The 18,813-nt window shown below is 45.3% G+C and overlaps 1 protein-coding gene across 2 annotated transcripts in view; it reads left to right on the top strand.

The window, feature by feature from the left end:
• LOC147734906 (proto-oncogene Mas-like) overlaps window positions 1-18,813 on the top strand; it is a 57,693-nt gene that overhangs the window by 22,774 nt on the left and 16,106 nt on the right. The window contains exon 1 of one of the 2 annotated variants that reach the window (XM_086953096.1): window positions 8,379-8,458. The exons of the other annotated variant lie outside the window; for it this stretch is intronic. The gene's annotated coding sequence lies outside the window, so the exon portion shown is untranslated. Of the gene's footprint in view, window positions 1-8,378; window positions 8,459-18,813 lie in introns of those variants that run through there. 2 annotated transcript variants of the gene reach the window in all.

The raw sequence follows: 18,813 nt of genomic DNA, 5'->3' as shown, positions 1-18,813 counted from the left end.
CAGAATCTGATTTCTAGAGGCAGGGAATTCCAGTACCTGGGCCTAGTATGGCAACCTTGTTCCACCCAAACACTTCAGTTTGAAGGAAGGTAGAGTCAGGAAATGCATATGGGCAGATCGCAGATTGAGGGTCGGAGTGTATCTTTCAATAAGACTGTCAATGAATTTGGGGCTTCTACCATTCAGGGATATAAAGATAATGCATCCCACCTTAAAGGCGCATCTCTGAGTTATAGGAAGCCAGTGCAGCTTCCACAGAAGGAGAGTGACATGTTGATGCCGATTTTCCTGAAGGATCAATCTAGCTGCCTGATTCTGTACCAGTTGAAGACGGTGGGTGAGATAAGCAGGAATGCCAAAGTATGGAGAATTTGCGTAGTCTATATGGGATATCACCATAGCAAGGACTGCCTGTATCTTTGCTTCCTGTGTAAGGAACCTACTAATTTTCCTTATTTTTCTCAACTGGAAAAAGCACGTTGAGATTACAGATCCTATTTGAGCCTTCATTGTGAGGTCATTATTAATTATGACCCCAGTGTTTTAACATATATTGAAGGGGTAGGGGGCTGTCCCAGCTCTTTAGGCCAGAAATGGGGACTCCAAGGGTTTAAAGAACTTCCTGTTAGAATCACTTCAGTCTTATCTGGATTTAACTTCAGATGGTTGTTGTTCATCCAATCGCGGATGACCAGCATCATAGTATGGAATTCATGGATGGATGTAGGAGAATTACTAACAGAAAACACAAGTTTGAAATCATCCATGTAATTAAAAGAGTGAACTTTACTTTCTTTCAGATCATAAATCAAAAGGAGAAGGTATAAGTTGAACAAATGAGGAGAAAGTGAGGAGCCCTGTGGAACACCACATGTAGTTCTCATTTTGGGGGATGTGAACTGGCCTAGGCAGACCATCTGATATCGGTTTCTTAAAAAGGAATGGATCCATTCAAGGACTGAGCCTTGGATTCCTGCTTCCTTGACATGGTCGACCAGTATATCCCGGTCGACCGTGTCAAATGCAGCAGAGAGGTCTAGCAGCACCAGGGCCTGCGGAGAGCCCCTATCAGCCTCCTTCCATAGGGTGTCCAATACTATCAGTATAACTGACTCTGTGGAATGGGCCGACGGAACCCTGATTGATGTGCGTCCAGATAATTGGAACACTCCAGAAAGGCAGATAGACTTCTGGCCACATGGGCTTTGAGTAATTTGGACAGGTAAGGTAGCGGTGAAATAGGGCGATAGTTGGTTAGAATTTTTGGGTCCACCCCTGGATTCATCTTAAGGAGGGGGATAACAATAGCCTCCTTAATCCTTTCCTTGCTGATGACGGAACCGCTCCGTCATCAGGCGTGGTGGTGCTGTGCTGATGACGGAGCGGTTCCGTCATGGCCCGCACGATGCACCTGCGCGGCGCTGATTTCGCGCCTGCTCAGTGCATTCTATTAAGCGGGTGGGGCCATGACGGAACCGCTCCATCATGAGCACAGCTCAACCGCGGCTGGTGACGGAGCGGTTCCGTCACCAGCATGGGCGCGACCGCCCACCCACCTGCCCCCTTAGCACTGCAGCGGAATAGCCGCCGCAGCGATGCGGTTAAAGGCACTGACTCGTTCAGAAGGGACATAGCTAGACCAGGGAGAGCAGTAAAGGCTTTCCTTAGAATCCAAGGGGGGCAGCAATCCCTAGTTGATCCAGATTTTACTTTTATCAATAAGTCCGAAAATATTTCTTGACTTATTACTAGAACCTGTTCCAGAATGCAGGAATTCTTAGGTATTGTTGGACATGCAGGGCTAAAGCAAATAAGGATGCTGGCTTTAATGGCTTTGATTTTATCGATGACGAAGTTATTTAGAGAGTCACATAGTGTCTGCAAGGGTGTGGGTTTTAGTTATCACTCTGTTGGGGTTAGATAGTTCATTAAACCTGGAAAAAAATGTGGGACCGATTTGAGGAGGTAACAATTTTTGAGGAGAAATATGCAGCTTTTGCGATCAGGATAGTTGTTTGTAATTTCCTAAGTGCAGCTAAGTAGCTGGGCCTCATGGTGACGTGCTGGATGTATTCTCCTTAGTGGGGCATGTTTGTTGCTAGCTGTCAGTAGAAAGATAGATCTTTCTCACTATGGTTGATAGAAGATTGGGGAGGTGGAATTGTGTTGGTCAGTGTCTCAAAGAATTGAGTTTTATCAATAGTATTCCAACTCCTAACTGATCCAATATCAGGTGAGGGTGTTTTAGACCTGGTAAGATCATTAATAACACATTTGATTTAATGATGATAGGACCATATACAGAGAGTGACCACTGGGTTGGTTATAGCCAGGTTGGCTGACCATGCCTGGTCAAGTATGTGCCCTTTAATATGTGTAGCAGTGGTAATATGTTGTTTGAGATTGAGCCCGGTGAGTAAATCCGTTAGTTCAGCTGAATGGGAGCCACCTGATGTTTCGTTGGTCCAATAATTAAAATCACAAATCAACAATATTTTTGCATGGTTTGGTATTAAATGTGCCAGCTGTTCACCCAAGGAATGTGGGAACAGTGGTATGTTCTGGGGTGGTCTACAGAGTAGGACCCAGACCAGAGGGGCAAAATCAGATTCTAATTTGATCACCAAGTTGTCTACTAGTGGTAATTCGAGAGAAGTTAGTGCTGTAAATTTAAAATCCTGGTGTATTATAGCTGCTACTCCATCCCCCACTTTCCCCTTAGGGTGCTTGGCTTGGAGGATGTAAAAGTCACTATGTAGGGCCCCTAAAATATCAGGGGAGGAGTCCTATAATAATCAGGTTTCTGTTAGAAACAGAATATCTGTTTTTTTAGTCACCAGCAGGTGATGTATATCCAGTTGGTGTTTTACCATAGAACGGATGTTAAGATAGATAACTGATAGGCCTGAGTTTTGTTCCTATCCTGGGGCTCAGTGCAATTACAGGATGGCTAGGGTGTCGGATTTCAGGAAGGATGATCTCATTTCCATTATCCTGTTTATAGCCATGCTAGTGCGCGTGAGAGGGTTGGATGCCAGGTCATTTGAGTGGAGCAGTTTTAGTTCGGTAGAAGAATAAGCTATGAGTTGGGCATAGTGACTTGCCCCTTGCCCCGTTCGGCCGTGGACGGGCGCAGACAGTCATGCCTATGGTGCGCCTATGGTGCCCCTTTGGTGTGCCATCGGCACGTCTGTTGCGTTTCCGCTTTGCTACCTTCATTAATTGCCATAGTCAGCCTTAGCTCCTCCCCCTCCTCGCTTATTAGCTCCTGAGTGGGCGTTACACTAGGAAGTGAGTTGAGTCGATATCACAAGGAGATCAACAGCGCGGTATATTTTCAACAAATCATTTTTAAAAACAGAGCAGAAATGCAATTTTTAAGTTTCACGCAATCAATAATTTAAAAAGCGGCGATATCAGTTTTAGGCAGGGCAGCGGCACCTATCTAGAGCGCCCGCTCCCGCGCTGCTACCGGCATTAATAGCCGTAGTCAGCCTTAGCTCCTCCCCACCCTAAGGTAGGCCCAAGGTACCCCTGTGGGCAGGGTGCAGTGTATGTGAAAGGTAGGACCTGCCCTGATGTGTGTGATGTCCTGATAGTGAAATACTGCAAATTTTATTTTTCACTATTGAAAGGCTATCTGGCCCATAGGAAAGCATGGGTGTTCATTTATAACATCTTATAAATATAAATTCCCTTTGGGACCAGAAAATAAAGTTTAGTATGCCTGAAATCAGAATCTAAAGATGCATCTTTCAGTAAAGGTGATATTTACATTCTGTGTTTGAAAATACCGCTTTTAGAAAGTAGGTGTTTTCTTGCTTAGCCATCCTGTGTGCCTGTGCTAGGATGTGTATTAACTGTCTGGCTTTGGAGTAAGCATGGGCGAATTTTGCGAATTCGCAATCCGGGAATTTGCGGATTTGTGAATTCCCAATCCGCAAAATTCGCTAATTTGCACTAATTTACGGATTTTTTTATTTTTGTGAGTTTGCGGGTGTTCGCGATGCGCTTTGCGTTTTTGCAGGGTTTTTTTTTTTTGCTGGTTAATCACTGCCACCCACTCGTTTTTTACGCCCATCTGCCCTCTGTACCACTTGTTTCTGTGCCCTTCTGCCCTCTGCCCCACTCATTTTCTGTCCCCTTCTGCACTCTGTCCTACTTTTGTGCCCTTCTGCCCTCAGCCCCACTTAGAATGGCGCCGGCAAGCTGCCAGCGGCATTCTAAAATAGCTGCAAATAGTTTCAACAGGAAGCACTAATAGATAAAGTAAAGCAGGTGCTGGAGTTGAAGGTCAAATTAAGTTACACAATCATTCATCACCCCAAGTTTGGGGTGATTAATGATTGTGTAACTGAATTTGAGCAGCACCTGCTTTACTTTATCTATTAGAGCTTCCTGTTGAAGCTGACTTTTGTAACTATTTTAGAATGGCTCTGGCAGCTTGCCGGCGCCATTCTAAAAGAGTTACAAAAGTCAGCTTGAACTTTTGACCCAATCCGCTCGCGGATTTTGCAGGAAATTCGCGAATCTCGCGGATTGCGAATTTACCGAAAATCCGCGAGCGGAATGGATCATGCTTACTTTGGAGTGACAAGGGATGGGGATGTGCAGTGGCTCCAGAAAGTCTGGATGAGTCAGGACTGGGCTGAATAGACCTGAGCTGCATTTAGAGTAGGGGGAGGTGATTTCCTTTCACCTGAATGGGCCTGGTCTGCCTTCCACAATGCTGTCTCCACCTCCTGCCGGGAAACTGGGCCAGAGAGGGCTGAACTTGTTTGGACGAAACACAGACACTCTCTGCCTGGGAGGACAAAGGATTTTGTGGTATAAATACTGAGGCCCAGACTCCAGAACTCTTTTGGACCAAGAAGGTTGCCAAGAAGAAGAGCTGGAGCAGGTTTAAGTAGGATCTACCACGTTGCTGAGTGCTTTGCTGTGTTGGCCTGTATTGGCTGCTTCTGTCTTGGACAGTGAAAGGACTAGACTGAACTTTCTGCAACTTCTTTATTAAGTTTCTCCAAGTGCTTGAGGTAGAGCTTGCCCCCTGTTCAAGAAGTCTCAGGAACAGTAAAGACTTCAAGTTCTTCTGCTATCAGCACTGTGGCCTGTGTGTTTTGTGCTTCAACAGAAGAAAAACCATCTGATGCAACCGCCAACTCTTTGCCCTGAAGACACCACAGAGAGCCCCGCCCCACTTTGCACCACAACCCGCTGCTTGCACCGCACCTCGCACCGCCGCGCTTCACGCCATCGCCCTGGTATCCCTGACAACGCCGCTCCTTGCTGGCATCAAAGCCGCTGCTTGTGCCGTGTTTCGAGGGCACTGCTCGTAAGTTACACGATGCACCATCCTCATGCCACACCACAACCTTGAATCCTGCACCATTGACTCCAGTTTGTCAGCCGACGACAGCGCTTCAGCAACAACTATGCTGTTGCTTGCACAATGACCTGCCACCACTGCATCACTTTGCACTGTAGCTCTGGTCTCACCGACGCTACTGGATGACCATCACTGAGCCGCTGCCTGCACCATGACCTGAGGGCACCGCACTGCTGCACTTCACACCCCAGCCCCGACTCCTGCCGAAGCTGGCACTCCCGACTTTAACCACGAGGAGATTGATCTGCAACACATGTGACTTCAAGGGCACTTAAATCCCCACACCCCCTACCACTCACACATTTGTCACACAACACATAGCCTATCTTCAAAATAAAAAGTGATCCCACGTAGTTCGTAGGTCGCAGCACGCCCCACCCCGTAGAGGGACGGGAAGACCCCAATGATGAAGCATGACACTATGGGAATCATAATGTGTGAGGGGTATTTTTAAAACACATAGTGCTTGTCTTTGCCATCCACAAGGACCAGTAAACACACACTGTATTTACTTCACATTATATAATAAAAATAAAAATACCATTTGATAGAATACTATTGTTTGAATAACTAGTTCAGGAGGTTGATTCTATCACACTAACCTCTACCCTCCCTTTTTTGTTTATATATTTGTCCAAGAAAATGTGCCAACATTACACACTCAACCTCTTCTGAAACAATTGATGCTGTCCTCTAAAAATCATCTTAACAATCTACATACCGATTTGAATAAACTGATGAAATTGCATTTACACAAGTTCTCACAATAGCTTCTTCCAATCTTGTGAGATGCAGTCTACCAACCCCTATCATTCACAAAAGCTGCCTGATTGCTTCAGTCTTTCGAATTTGCTTTGCGGTTATTTGGACCACAGTCTATGTGTCTTCATACATATCTGTCAATTCCAAAGTTCCCATTTGTGCATTTTATTTTATTACACTGTAGAGTAGGTTTTATTACTCTGTTGTGCTAAAATGCCTTGCAGATCTGCCTGGACACTCTATGAGTCCTAATTCATTCGTAGTAAAACACTAAGAAATACAAGTTATATTGTGGCGGTTGTAGAATATGCATAGTGTTGATACATGCTTGGGTACCCCCTTGAGTTGTGTATGGCTTCCTCTGTGACACACAGTCCATCCTTCTAACCAGAGGGCTAACACTGGGATCTGTCCAGCAGCAAGAGAAGAGAGTCCTCAGATTGTAAGGACTGTGGCTCTCTATTACACTTCTTTATGGCCATTTGGTGCTTGCCCTTGCCCTCCAGTGTAGGTGGCAACTGATGCATTTCACACCGTATCAAATACTAACTCATTTACTCATTCCTTTTCATTTCCCATCCTAGTTCTGTCTTTTCTAGCAGCTATGTGCAGTATGCGTGTGCTCCCTAGCTTGGTTGAAGTAAAAACAATTAAGAGCCGGATTTATCATACGTTCACCCATTGCAATCCAGCAAGAAACCTTGCTGTGCTGCATGAAAGGTAGCGGGTCGGATGCACCATATTTAACATCTTACAGCACATTTCTGTGCTATCCTTGTGCTGGCGCACAATGTGCTGTCTTGCACCAATGTAGACATACTTGTGCTGTGGTACAAGAGTAACTGCATTGCAAGCAGGATTGTTTTTGTGCAGGAAGGGGCACCTTCCTGCAAAACAACGATCCTCAGAGGTATTTTCCTCTTTCGCAGTATGCTGTAGAATGCAGAGCCCTTTGTTAGAGGAAACAAGGAGAAATATAGATTACCTAATCTTCGAATGTGTCAAAATCCATAGGTGGATGCGTGGGTACACCCAAGCGCCACCCAAGGAATGCCTTCCCAGAGCAAAGTAGCACACAGAGGCAATTGTACTGCCTTGTGCAACTCCAGACTTACAACGTAATTACTTACGTTTCTTGGTATATCTGACTTAGAGTTTGCATGGCCCGTGCAATACCCTGCATTACGCAAGGGCTGTGCAATCCCCTAATACATCTGGGCCTAAGTGCAACTTTTTCATTTTGCCATCTTCTCAAACATTCGGCATTCTACTTTTACAGAGATGGATTGCAAGATATCCCAGGTCAGTGGGCCTGATTCACAGAATGAATTTAAGACTCAATCCTAAATTTACTACTATTTTGGTGTTCACAGAATGCACTTACTACTTTTGGCATTGACAGAATGAATTTACTACTTTTGGTATTCACAGAAGTTAGGATTTTGTCTTAAGTTTGTCTTAAGACAGACTTAAGACAGACTTAAGACAAAATCCTAACTTCTGTGAATACCAAAAGTAGTAAATTCATTCTGTGAATGCCAAATGTAGTAAGTGCATTCTGTGAATACCAAAATAGTAGTAAGTTTAGGATTGAGTCTTAAGTTCATTCTGTGAATCGGGCCCTTCGTGAGTAACTTTCTCAGGTCTGCTTTTTCTTTGCATTCAGACATGAGGAGTCCTACTTGTATTATTAAAAAAAACGAAACCTACCAAAACTTATAAGGGTTATAAAGCTGTCTTTATATTTTCAGGTATGATTAAGGTCATTAAAAATCTCTGCATAGGTTACAGCATTTTCCCACAGGCTTTCTAATCGGTACTGAAGACAAATCTCAGTCTGACAGACACAATGGGCAGGTATGGCAGGTTCAACCACTGCCAACACCCCTATGAAACAACGAAGAAAAATGTCAGGAGTGATTGCACAATGAAAGCAGGGATTCACCGAAGATAATTACTGCATCGAATAATAGAAAAGTGTACTGGGGCGTGGGGTTTCAATCCAAGGCATAGTAGGTAACAAATACCTCTGTGCTTTTCCTCCTCTTGCCTGGTCGCTGATGTCAGAGGATAAATGTGGATATTTAAACTGAACAGCAGCTTCTTCGGAGCAGCCTGTGAGACCCAGGGCTCAGAAGTGCCTTCCTTGTGGCTCAGGCAGGAGTTGCTCTCACATCATTGTCTTCCATCCTCCCTGGGGGTCCAGATATAGTGGAGGCCACAACCCAGCCTGGAGAACCAGGGGAGGAAGGAGGCAAACAAGTATATTGAGAGGAATCCAGAGTTCTGGTCAGAGTACAAGCGAGAAAGGTACTGCACGATTTTGGGTGGCAGCAATGCTATTCTCTATTATATGTTGTTATGACTGGCAATATGTGTATATTCTGAGAGCTTGTGTGGTTTTTCTTGTCTCTGTGTGTTTTTCTGTAGGTATGTTTCTGTGTACTTGTGTGTTTCTTAGAGTGTGTGTGTTTTTACGCGCACGGTGTGAGTGTGTATAAAAGACAGAGATAGAGTTGTCACGTTTTCCAAAGGCCAAGGAAGGATTTGAGTTAAAGTGCACATGTCTATGTTGTCAATATTATCAGATTCAAGTTTGTGTCAGTGTGGTTTTGCATTTCTCTCTCTGGGTCAGCAATATCTGTTCATATGCATCCAGAGACGTAACTTCAGGGGGAGGGGGGTGTTTGGTCTGTTACAGCCCCAAAATAAATGTATTTTCTGATAAATAGTTGGTTACAGGCGCTTTCGTTCAGGTATGGGTAGGAGTATGTGAATTTCAGCAGGAATTTTTACATTCACACAGACAAATACACACACACAATCTGTCCTGCTCTGCCTTGAAAATCCTCAGAAATATTGTTTATTTTGCAAAATATTGTGGGCCATACTATCAAGAACGGCAATAACATTATCGCTGCTTTCGAGGCAGGAAACTGCTGCTAAAGCGTCGATCAGGAGCTTGATAATATGCCCTTGAGAACTCCCATAGAAACCCAGGTTTGATGTCCTTCAAACCAAAACCTGGACTTGGGAATTCTCAAGGGCATATTATCAAGCCCCTTATCGCCGCTTTAGGGGCAGTATCCTGACACTAAAAAGCGATAATGTTATTGCTGTTCTTGATAATTGGCTCAAGTACTCCTAGCAATCCGCAATCCTCTCCCCTTTCATTACCTTGTTGGCCCCTCTCATGCCCCCTGCTTGTCGTATAATGTATTTGAACATTATATGCCAGCCTGATTGTCGGAAAATCTAAATCTCACCCCCCTCGCCTTCTTTCTGACCAAGCTACGCCCCTGTGTACATCTGAATGTAAGTGATATTCCAGTGTGAAGGCGGTTTGCATGTAGTGGTCATGTGGACCAATTTATAATTGGTATATCCCTGTTCCTATTCATATGTGTATTTCAGTGATTACACAGTGTCTGGATGACCTCTCCAAGTGACTATTTCCATGTTTGTTTATCTTTCTACAAGTATGTGTTTTAAGGTTTGAGTGAGTGCCTGGGGCCGGGTGTTGTGTCTCTCAGTCTTTGTTGGTGTGCCTATACAGCTGCTACTAAGGACGGGTCATGCTATGCACTCTGGGAGAAATATAGGAGGTTGTTTTGTTTGAAATTACTAAATGTCCCGGGGAAACACGGGTGCACCTGGATTGTTCCAGGTGGATTTCCCATTATTGTGACTGAGGACCTGTCCTGTTGTGGTCGTGAACTGAGATAAATATTAATTTGAATCCATGTATGCTTTCAAAAAGAGCTGGTTTTTATTCTTTGACCATTGCAAAGGGGTACCATAATTGCCGCTGGTGGGGGGAAGCTTCTCCAATCAGTGGGCTGAAAGAGGCAACACCATCAACATTCTTTCTGAAGTGATTGGCTGAGAGTGGGTCAGGTGACCTGAGGACGTAGGGGCAGATAAGATGTATGATGACGCACTCCTGGCAGAGATTAGTTGCAGGCACACCCACTCTATTATGTCACTAAGAGGACAATTGTCCTGCACCTAAGGTTCTCAGATGACCATGTTAAGGAGGCAATATTATTTATTTATTTATTTGTTTATTTATTTATTTATTTATTTGTAGTTTTGTACAGGGCGAGCCAAGTCAGTCAATATTATAGAGATTTACAATAGGTAGAGAAATCAAAAAATACATTTTATAAGTGAAATATGAGTCTGTACAATATCCAATGTTTATTTACATTGTGTAAGGAGTCCACAATTTTTTGAGGAACATGGGCATGGGAGTATTTTCTCTCTCATCGTAAGGGTTTAGCCAGACTTAGCTACATCAGTTCCAGTGAGGTCATCATGCTGCTCCTGGTTGACCCTACTAGATATAAGATACATGTTTCTTGGGCATACGGTTTAGCATAGCAAACACTATGCAAAAGCAGTTATTCCTTTTGTGATAGATAACTACAGATTTTTTCCAAATGTGTAATGTGTAGTCGTAAGTTCTATAGGATGTTTTTCCAAGTTTTGTGTGCTACCCAAAGGACTGGTTGACAGTGTTATGCTTGGAAGATGTTGGGATTTGTAGCACCAGCCCTTTGTTGCTGCTCCAATTTCTGTTTTGTTCTAGAATTTCTAGATTCTGTGTATGGAGGGACTAGGTTTTAAAATGTAGCACTTGGTAAATGATACTGTTGCTCGGAGTGTGCACCCCTTCTTCAGTGGAAACAGTCCATAAATCTTAGGAGTGCCACGAGCTGATCAGTCTTTTTGGCAATTTGTAGTTAATCCTGTAGCTGAGAATCGAACTACTTCTAGAGGAGTGAGCCTGTATTGTGTAATACCTGTGTGTAGAACTGTTTCACAGATTAGTCTAGAGAGAATTATATTTAATTACTGAATAATAAGACAAAAAACAATGAGATACAAGAATATCGTGGACAAAATTTCAACAACTGAAATATCGAAAGGTAAGAGCATGTAGAGGAGAATAGATTTACTATTGCTAACTCCACATCTACATACATTGAAAATATGCATATCGTTCATGGTACATATATGTGGAGTTACGTATAGAAAATGTAAACATACCTCTGTATATTTGTATTCAATATTTTGTGCTCGGTATTTGTATACTTCGATATTCTAGCTTTGATGTTCAGGGGCATACTAGAGATCGAAAGATTGTCGAGATCTCCTGTTTTATAAAATATGTACATTTTACATAACACATACATATATACATACATAGGGGAGCTTTGGGCAGCGGTCTTCACCTATTGGTCTGTGAAATTGTCACTCACATTTTGCTTTCACCCACCACAGCATCCAGCTGGGACTGTGGGTCACTGACTCTCTTCACTATGAGTGGTGGCATTTTGTTCATGCACATGTGCACATTTGCCATAAAAGAAGCTCATTTAAATGCCAGAGGTTGTGGGACAGTGTGTTATCTTACTTTAATTAGTTTGTTTTTGCAATTATAAACAGTTTTAACATTTACTTTCTTTTTGTTCAGTTCTTGCGTTACCTCTTACAATGCCCCGAGCCATTAGGGCACAAAGGCTATCAAAAAACACTCACAGGCAGCCAGGGTTTGCTTAGTCTTAACTTGCTCTCTGTCTTATCAACTCAAGAGTATGGCTGTGGTGCAATAGTACAGTGTGGGTTTCTCTCTTATAAGATCCTATTATTTGCTGTGAATTATTTTTTTCCTGAAATAGTATTAGATGTCCTTCAATAAATGTATTAGCCATGCACCAATTGCTTTTTTAAATATAGTTGTGCTTTACGCATACTATGTTGCATAGTTCTTTTCCAGACTGTGCACTGCAGTTCCACAAGTGTTGCTGCATCTTCACTGACTTGAGCTAGGGATTCCATTGAAGTCAAGAAGCGCGAGTACTTCATGCTTTTTGGTCTCTTAATGATGGCCTTTACTCTGGGTTGGATAGACCTATAGGACAAACAGGCGGTGCCCAATGGGCTGGTCAGACTGGGAGCTGTTTTGTGTCTGTTTATGGGCCTGTTTTGAGGTTTTTTCTGTTGCATTCCCCGATAGTAAAACAAATATTTCCTGCAGCAAGCTCAAATCCGAGCAGTCTTCCATACCTTACAAAAGGCTTAAACAGCGTGGGCCCGATTCACAAAGAGCCTCCGCACTAATGGCGGAGGCTCCGCAGTCATGGAGGGACCTCTGTACTGCAGTTACCCATTGTGAGGCTTCTGCCACGAGTGCACCCCGGCCGCCATGACTGAGGGCCTCCCCCGTGAGTGGGGGGCCCTTTGCCAATTGGTCCCTGTGTCGTTTCAAGTTCAAAATTGGTCCTATTGTTTAGCAATATTGGCTTCAATTACAACAACATCATACTCTTCGACAATCATCAATGAAAGCAAATGTAAATATTAGTAAGATGCCCACTACGACTTTTAGCAGCGTAAACTTATATTGCTGTCAAGTCAAGTCAAGTCAATAATCTTTATTCGGATATTACATTATCCATAAAAGTACACACATAATTACATACGTGGTCAAGATAAAAAAAATAAAAAAAAAATGAATCACGTTAACATGGGGTAGCATTGCTGAATATTTCCTTATTAAAAATGATAACTGTAAAAAAGTGCAAGGTGTCATTATTATCCGGATCCTCCAATTCATGTCTTTTTCTTTGGCATTATCAAAAAATAAAGTGCATATTCAAGAATTGCCCTTTAAAGTGATACAATATATACAATATATTGCTGTCATTATAAGTGGGGCCTATTTATGTAAACGTAACACAGCATAGCAAGTCCCCTTGCTGCGCTGTGCTGCGTTGCACAAAAAGTGCAGTAATGTGCCATATGTATTATAATATTGTGCATTCCTGTCCTTTTCCCAGCAGTGGAGCACAACAACCTGCCTAGAGGCCAATAGAGGCACCCTGGCACCCTGGTGCAAGGGAACCTGTGTTGAATGAGGGATTGCTTTTGTGCCGAAAGAGGCACCTTCCTGCCTGAAAATAATCCTTAACCCCTTCGACGCTGATGACGAGCTCAGCTCGTCATGAAGTACACCTCTTGTACGCTCATGACGAGCTGAGCTCGTCATGAACCGCGGGATTTTTAAAACTTCAGCGCACAGCGGGAAAATGCGCCACACCGATAGTGTTAAAGGCATATTCCTTTTTATGCAGAATGCAGCTCACATATAAAGAGAGAGAACCGAGAAGAAAGAAAGATATTTCTCCTTGTTATCCCTCCCATGGGAAGGCGTATCTTCTTGGTGCATTCCTGGTTCTACCACCAATGGTAAATCTGGGAAAGCATTAAATTCCATGATAGATGAACGGAAATACTCACACGAGGTCTGTGGAACGCCTTCCCAGGGCAAAGCAATGTAATGCAATGTGGCGATTTGTGCTGCGTTGTGTTACTCTTGATTTATCAAGCTACGCAGGGCCACTCAAAGTGGCTTCGTATGGCTTGATAAATTGCATTTTAGGGTTTGCGTTGTGCATGCACCAAAGTTGCATGGGGCAAACACTAAGCAATCCCTTGACAAATAGGGTCCTTGCTTTTCTTTTCAAAGCATTACAATCAGACTAGAAGAAGTCCATGTGTTGTCTCCAGTTTTGAAACATGTGCTAAAAGAACATAAAGGATCCTTGGACCACTGAAAAGTCAATGCTGTTTTATTAAAATTCTATACCTGTAATTAAACTTACAATTAGTTTGGTAATTTGAGTTGCTGGCAAGTCCCTAACGATTTCAAGGTTTTCACAATTATTTCTGTGGAAATTTCCTGTCAGTACAGTTGCACAGTTGCACTATTTTGTTTACAAAAACGATATATATCAGTGTTCAGTCCATATGATTTCTTTAACTATCCAACCACCTTCGGTACATGACCTGTAACAATTGTGAAGCAATCGAATATTTAGAGAAAATTGATGCTGCAAAGTTGCTTATTCTTACAGCGTGTAGTCAGGTTTGCAAATTGTTCTGACATACTTGCCATCTTAACCCCTTCGATGCTGGTGACAAAGCCAGCTCGTCATGGGCGTTACCTGCACTGCGCGCATGACGAGCTGGCTTTGTCACGTAAGGCTCGATTTTGAAATTTCAGCGCACAGCGGGAAAACCCGCTAGCCCGCATGCGGTTAAAGATATTGCCAATGTTATTTGAGGATTCTGTGCTCTGAGCATACACCATTCCAGCAGAAAGTAGCACTATAAAAGCTTAGGACATACATTTTAATATTGCTGAATGTGAATGTCCTCTTCTGTGCAATTTGTAATTTCACATTTGTTAACTTGTAACTTTTGGCATTAGAGAGAGGACGTTCATGGATAGTTGGCTTAGAGTCACAGATACGTTCAAAGGTATTTATATGTGCTGCTGGCAGTGTGATTATACACTTCTACTCAGCTAGGAACATTTGGGCAGATATATGAAGAAAGTGTGCCTCCACAAATCCACGCCAAGCAGTGCAAACATCTTGAAACAGTATTTATTTTCCAGTGCAGGAAATATTTTTGACCTGGCTATGTACACTTTTTCAGTGCTTTGTGTGGCTGTATACTATTTTGCATCAATGGAATGTTACATGGATGGTACTTGGGCATTCCAGAAGTAGAGCTCATGTTTTTTGATGAAAATGTACAAAAATTGTCAGATTATGCTTTGAGTAAAAAAGAACAGCATGCCCAAATTTGGTGAAATATATTTCTTTCTCCAACAGTTCTCGGAGTGCGTGTATACTGCACTGCACTACGCACATGTAATACGTGAAATGCTTTAGAAAATGTGTCCGCTTAGAGTTTTGTACTCTAAGTGTATGCTTCCAGTACAAACCTATGCTGGACCACATTCCCCTCTGCACCATGGTGCAAAGGTGTGTGATAGGCAGCCTGCTTGCAAGCCAGCGTGGGTGAAAAAAACAGGAGCAGGCCTTATTTTGTAAATATGACTCTGGTGTTGCTTTATCTTTTAGTAAATCTTCCCCACTGTGCTTTCACACCTCTGTTCACTGTTAAGCGATGGACGTTGTGTTCGAGAAATTCTATTGACTGATAGAAACACACAATATGGTCAGACAGAGTGAAACTTCCGATTAATCACTCAGTCACCCTTTCATACAGCCTTTCATTCATCCATAGACTCACTGCTCAAGTATTCAGTCTCCACCTCTTCAATTAAGCCAAGCTTTTACATTGTTTCCAATTCTACCCCGATAGCATCTTTTACTGCCAACGGGAGCCTGTTATCGAGCTTAAAAATGGACAGACTCCTCATTTTAATACTTTTGTGTGTGTACATCCTTTAAGAAAGCCTAGATGATCTTCAAACACTTCTTCTTGTACGTGCGCCATCATCAGTAGCAAAACATGTGTATTTGTGGAGCTCGCGTTAACCCCGAACGGGGTATCTTGGCACTGAATATCAGATATTTATTCTTATCCAACTCAATATCACTCAGTGTATGACCTCTTGGAATCATTCAGGACTTTTTCGGAAACTCGTACATGTACTGCACTGTTTCCAATAATCGCTCGTGCATGTATGGCGTTCACCTTGCGGGAGCGAACAGCGGCGCCATCTGTCTCCAATTATCGCTGTGCTTGTTCGTTTAGCTTTTTCAGGGCCACGCTTGTCTTATTAGCTTTCACTTTCGTGCAAAGTTTCCTTGGCCACGGTTGTTTCAAATGCGCATGTGTGGTGCAATCCCCCCTAATTCCACTGGAGGGCGTCAGCCTCGATTGGAATGTACATTCGATCACTGCATTTTGGGACTAACTATAAAATATTTTCCTGTGCTATTTTGACTTTTGAGTATGCGCCAGACCCCATTGGCTGAGCAACGTATAGTGGCCGTGCAGGGGGCGCGATCACCAGAGTTAGCTGCAGGTGAACTGAGAGCCGGAGCCAACTTTTCCTCAGTTCGTCGACTGACATTGTGCGCGCCCGACATCCTCTGGCAGCAGCATGCAGAGCTGTGTCACAGCCTGACGGGCCTCTGCTGACACTCCCGCTCGCTAGGGGGCGGCAGGCTGCTCCTACCCCATGCCTCCTGGGGCCTACGTAGGAGTAAGCGCAGCAGCAGCGTGCAAGAGTTGGGGTGCTCCCCCAGGCACATTCTAGCGCCTTGTCCCTCGCCACAATGACTTTTCAGAGAGGCACATCAGACCCGGGGACAAAGAGAAGCAAGTGAGGCTGTGCACTTTGGGGCTTGGGGTGAGTGTGACGTGGCTCGTAGGTGAGAGGGTTAGTGGCGCTCCCAGTCAGGACAGATGTCCTCAGTGGCACTTGTTGCTCTGCTGTGTGGTTCTCTTCTTAAAAGAGGGCATCATTTTTTTACCCCTCCTTTCAAAAATAAAAGGTATTTTACTCTACCTGCCAGCCAGGGGTGTAACGCACGCCCCTGACATGCTGGGGGAGCCCTTGTGGGGTGTCCAACCCTTCAAATGGGGGCCCCCATTAACCCAAGGCCAATAAATATCTGACATATGCGCGACTCCGCCCCCTTATCACATTCTGCGGGGGTGAGGGGCGTTATTTTAAGTTATGCCACTGGCACCCACCCCCTATTCAGTTGGACAGTGTTTGAAATAAAAATATCACTGGTGAATGCGAATGAGTTGTATATGGGACCTGTGATAGCTTTCATTATCGCGCAAAGCGTTCACAGCCATGCTTGCTGTTGTGTCCCCGAGGGTCCGCCCCCGAGGTCCGGAGGGACGGACAAGTTGGTCATGTGACCGCCCTATAATAAAAAGAGGTCGAGCACGTGAGAGGGCGTTCAGAGACGCGCGCCGACCGACCAAGCAACTTTATTCCCAGTGTCTGGCTGAGTTTATTCTAGGACCACGTGCTAGGCCTAGTCAGGGTTAGATGCCCCTTGATGAGCGTACATCACCCGACACAACAATTGGCGACGAGGGTGGTGATCGATTCCCCGCTCGGGGTGCGTGTGTGTGTCCCTATTTGGGTGAGGCGGCTGCGGGCACTACCACGTGTCCGCGGTGCTCGTGCCTTGCCACCACACACCCCCCCGCTCCGCCGGCCTGGAGGAAACACTCTGATCCCTGGCTCTCCTCAGGTGAGCAGCGCTGGCCTGCATTTCTCTGCGGCGCACAGAAGTCTGATTGGTCGCGCGAGGTGCGTCCGGCGCTCCGGCTGCCGCTGGATCACACCCCGGCTGCCCACGGACATCCTCCCGGCCGTCCAAAGCGATGGCTAACATTCCGCCCATTGAACCGTTCGTGGTGGAAGGTGCACCGTCCACTCTCGCACCGAAGTGGAAAGAATGGGTGGACAGGCTATTCATATTCTTTGAGGCCACCAAGGTCCACAAGGAGCAGAAGCGTGCCATGATCCTCCATCTTGGTGGCAAGGACATTCATTCCATCGCCCGCACCCTCACGGAAGCAACTCCCAAAACCCACCACACGCTCATAAACGCACTCAATGCGCATTTTGAACCCATGGCCAACCAAGACTATGAACGGTTCATCTTCAGGCAAGCGCGGCAACTGCCAGAAGAATCACTGGACGCCTATCACTCGAGGTTGAAGAAACTGGCACTAACGTGTGGATTTCAGGATGTCACGGAGGAGATCAGAGGACAGATCATTCAGGGCTGCGCTTCCGCCAAACTGCGCGAGAGAATTCTAGAAGAGTCCGGGAAACCCCTCCCAGACATTCTCACGCTGGGCCGCACGAAGGAGCTGTCCAAGGCCAGGGCAGCCCACATGGAAGCAGCTCTGCAGGCCAATATGAAAGTGGAACCGGTGAACAAACTGCAGGTCCGCCCACAGCCCAAATGGGTGAAGAGAACAACAACTCCGCAGGGCGGAGCCTCGGCGCAGTCATGTGGTTACTGCGGAGGCCCGAGACACCCGGCGCCAGAATGTCCAGCACGGGGCAAGATATGCTCCGGGTGCGGGAAAATGAACCATTTTGAAAAGGTGTGTCGGTCCAAAAAGTTCAGCAAGCCCCGCCAGACAGTACACCCGGTGGTGGAGCCTGAAGGCGCGGAAGGAGGGCCCAGCAACAGTGACACGGACGACGACGAGGAGGAAAGGTCCCCACACAAGGTGCACATGATCGGCACAGCCACCCGACGCGCAATGACACTACCACAATGCGCAATACAAGTGGCTGATCAGGACATCATCGCGACGGTGGACACGGGCGCATCAATAAACCTGATGAGTGCGTCCCTCTATGGAGACATGGCTACTCCACCCAGCCTCCGCCCCACTCCGATCACCGTTTTTGCCTATGGCCAGGATGTGCCCCTCCGTATTCGAGGAAAGTTCAAAGCAGCAGTCCGGCACGGAGATAAGATCACGCGTGCCAACATCTTTGTGTCGGAGGAAGGCCAAGGCATGCTCCTGAGTTGCCGGACGGCAGAAGACCTGGGAGTGGTCTCTTTTGCATTTGGGGTGCACGAGGAGTCAGTGCAGCAACTGATCGTAGACTTTTCGGACCTGTTTGAAGGGATTGGCCGATTCAAGGGTCGGGAAATACACCTGCATGTGGACCCCACTGTCCAACCGGTGGCCCTGCGACACCGGCGGGTCGCGTTTCATCTGAGGCCCCTGGTTGAAGAAGAGCTACAGAAGTTGGAAGCAGCGGGCATCATTGAGAAAGTGTCCGGACCCACCCCCTGGGTATCGCCCATCGTGGTCACTCGGAAACCCAAGCAGCCGGGAGC

Source organism: Lissotriton vulgaris, chromosome 1_2, assembly GCF_964263255.1.
Source record: "Lissotriton vulgaris chromosome 1_2, aLisVul1.2, whole genome shotgun sequence".
Lineage (NCBI taxonomy): Eukaryota > Metazoa > Chordata > Amphibia > Caudata > Salamandridae > Lissotriton > Lissotriton vulgaris.
The sequence above is the reverse complement of the archived record's forward strand: the minus strand, read 5'-3'. Positions and strand labels throughout refer to the sequence as shown.